This window comes from Gavialis gangeticus, unplaced genomic scaffold, assembly GCF_001723915.1.
Source record: "Gavialis gangeticus isolate Ggan-Ray unplaced genomic scaffold, GavGan_comp1, whole genome shotgun sequence".
NCBI classification, from domain to species: Eukaryota; Metazoa; Chordata; order Crocodylia; family Gavialidae; genus Gavialis; species Gavialis gangeticus.
Genome location: NW_017729033.1, coordinates 63,189,361 through 63,192,767, shown reverse-complemented (window position 1 = coordinate 63,192,767; position 3,407 = coordinate 63,189,361). Strand labels below are relative to the sequence as shown.

The following is a 3,407-nucleotide window of genomic DNA, read 5'->3' as shown; positions in this document are numbered from 1 at the left end:
CTAGTAGAATACTGCAGAGACCCTAGTTCCAGCCTGTACAGAAGGCAACAATCCACATACTCAGTGGATGTTATAAGTGTGTCAACCTACTACTCTGATCCCACCCTTGAGTTCCAGTCTGTTTCTGTTGCTAGTTCAAATGGTTGGTCTTCAACTTCAAAATCAGGTCAGCACAGAAGTACCATTGACCATACAAGACCTATAAAAATAACTGTTCCTCTGGAACAATGCAGCTTGCAAAGCCCAGGATAAACACCATGACAGCTGGAGGTCAGTCATTCTTGGTCCAAGGGTATAGGTTGTAGTTGTGTTAGTCTAAGGACTTAAGCAGACCAGGTTCCTTGAGTAAATCTGGTATCTTTTATTAGACCAACTCAAACACTTGGAAAATTCTTCTTTGCAAGCTTTTGGGTAAAAATGCCCTTCATTGAGCTGAGGAAGCATCAGCACTTCATGTGTGGTCTTCCTGGATGGATGGAATGAATAGTAAAGGAGCCAGAGGCTGGTATGCATGCAAGAAAGCCAATCAGTGACTATGTAAAATTGAGGAGTCAGTGGGTAAGAGACAGGTAGGGGGAAGGGGAATGAATATAGCTAGTAAATAGTGGAGAGGTACCTGGGGAGTCAGATGTTAGGCAGGTTATCTGTCATAAATCCAATGTTTATATTTAGTCCATGATTTTTTGCATCAAGTAGGTTGAACCCAGTAGGTTGACCGATTCTTGGTCCAAGGTATGCAGCTGTGAAAGGTGTTTCCTGAGGCAGACAGAACAGAGTCAAAAAACTTTCAATCAAATACAAGACTCTCCTCTTTATGAAGCTTTTTCACCATAACAGAAAAAGAGAAAAGGAAGAAGAGATTAAAATAAAAATGAACCCAGTATCTCCTATGCTACGGAAGGGGGGAAGACTCCATGAAGCTCACCAACGGATCTTACCAGGCAAATGTTCTGAGGGAGCACTTTAACACTCCAGTGATAGGCATTACTGAAAAGCCTAAGATAGATTTAAAAAAAAAAAACAAAAAAAAAAACCTGCACATAAGGCTAGTGTTCCATGATCTTCACTGGCTGCTTGTTGGTATCTGAATGAAGTTTAATATGTTGAGTCAGTCTTTTACTCTGCTTTCTGCAAGTTTTCACAACATCTGATGAAGTGAGCTTCATTTCATGAAAGCTTGTATGATAGATAGATAGATATGCACATCTAGAAATAGACATAGCTACATCTTTATGGTGCAAATCTATCCTGCCTTCTATCCCCATGCCACAATGTCTCAGCATGTCAGAAAAAAAGTCACTCAGAAGAATTCTAGATAAAGAGAGAAGTACTAACAGGACACGCACCCCCTGTAAAGACTCTGGAACTCACTTTCCCTTTCATGCCTAAAAGTCTTCTGGATGTACTTTAGGGGTGTCGGTCTTTCAGAGTATCTGAGAATGAGGTAGGTGTCAGAGTTAAAGCCTCTGGATAATGAAAGTCCTTTTGGTCCATTTTGGCCCATGTATTTGAATTTCATTGCATCTAGATGCTGAGTTTATCTTGTATACTTTAGCTAGTGCATTCTGATGGATGAAAGTTAATATTAATCTATAAAATCAAGTAGCCACTAGCACCAGGTGACACACCTATTTATGAGTTTTAACAAAGACTTGAAAGGGCACTGAGAATGAATGGAGATGGAAACATCTCCCTTATACAGGACTTCTCTCCTGGTCAGAGAAGAGGCACATTCGGGAAGGTGTGGAGTGTCACCAATGGATCCTATTGTCACTAGAACTGATGTCAGCAGATAAAAGAGAACGTGAACTTCATTCCCAAAGGTTGCCAGTCCAGCACCTTTCCAAAGCACTGTGCTACCTGGGACAAAGCAAGGGGGATAGTTCACACAGTAAAAAAAAATAACCAACTCAGAGTAAGGGAAGAGGTGGCAAGCCCTGGTAGTCTGAGCTTGGGCAGAAGGTAGGTCAGGAGTGTTGCTTGTATAACCCAGGCAGTACTTCAAGAGGTACCCCCTCTCCAATTGAAGGGATCAAAGCAGGTGCACAAGCGCTGTGGATGGTGCAAGGACTCTCCTCCCCCTGTAGAGCAGACCCAGACCACCAATGGGGACTTAACCATATACTTTTTAATACTGGGAACATAACAGGCATAAATCAATCAGAGGGTATAGTGGACACTACAATGCCCCAAGGGGACAGGATTCAACAAAGGTTAGACACTTACAATCATTGACAAAAAACAGGGTTAACAGAATATAAAAAACCCAAACAGCAACACAGACAATAGGGTTGGTGAAATATAAAAAGGGCACAAAATGTCAAGTGACAAGGAAATATAGGGCCTTGGTACCTGGAGCGGGAGAAAGTGGGGGGAAAACACAATGGCCCCTTTCCACTGCAAGAAGATTTGTTTCTTATTATCTCATTCACCCCAAGTCACCTCAGCTGGCACTTGAACCCAGAGCTCCCATGTGATAGGTAGGAATGCTGCCACACAGCCACCACTGATGGCACTGCCCCAGCCTGCTAGGGGTCTTGACCTTCCCGGAGCCCCAGCCTCACCTCAAGCTACCTGGCCTCTGATTGGAGGAGCTGCAAACAGAGCTGGGAACCTCTCAGGTCACTGCTCAGATCCTTCCTGGAGTGAGGGGAGCCTCTCCTGCTGGCTGCAGCCACTCGTAGGGGATCCTGGAGCCCAGTGGGGAGCCTCTCCTGCCAGCAGCACAACACGCTGTTGAGGGTCCCACTGCTGCCTGCAGGTCCTGCTCCTTCAGGCTATTCCCAGGCACTGCTCCTGCCCCACTGGCTCAGGTCTGGGAAGCTCCTTCCTTGTTGTCCCTCACTTGTCTCTCTCCTGAGTCAGCCCATGCTATCCCTTTTATGCCCCCCCAGATGACCCAAGGGGCCAATCAGGACGGGGGGAGGTGAGTCTCTGGGGCCTGATTGCTGCAGAAAGGGAATCCCAAGTCCTCCAGTCTTCTTTTGCCCTTTCAAAACCCCTGGGCTAGGTCACTGCCAGCCAGCGGTCACACTTGCTTAGCCCAGCTCAGGCCTTTTTTGAACCAGTCAGCTGCCTGGAAGGTAGGGCAGGGCGGAGACAAAGCAAGCCCTGGTGCAAACCTGCATGGAAGCAGACTGTGAATGAGCTTGCCCCAGACCAGCTCCCCGGGGAGGTCATTCCAGGCAGCAGCGGCCCAGGCGGGACGAGGGAGCCCTCGGGACCCCGTGGAGAGTTAGCCCTGGCGCCACGCAAGGAGCTGGGTGCCCCAGGGGGGACACAGCACGAGGGAGCGAAGCAGGAGACCCAGCGTCCTATGGGGGCGACCGCAGCTGCCACTGGCCGCGCCGCGCCGCCCCGACAGGCGGGGCCGCGGCTCCGGCTCTGAGGCACGACGCGGCCCTCAG

At 48.1% G+C, this 3,407-nt stretch overlaps 1 long non-coding RNA gene across 1 annotated transcript; it reads right to left on the bottom strand.

Moving 5' to 3' along the window:
- Positions 1–687: 687 nt before the first annotated feature.
- Positions 688–1,987, bottom strand: LOC109304153. Its single transcript, XR_002099311.1, has 2 exons — positions 1,372–1,987; positions 688–756 (listed from the first exon to the last, which is right to left on the bottom strand). It is a non-coding gene; the product is annotated as an uncharacterized LOC109304153 (long non-coding RNA).
- Positions 1,988–3,407: the final 1,420 nt, after the last annotated feature.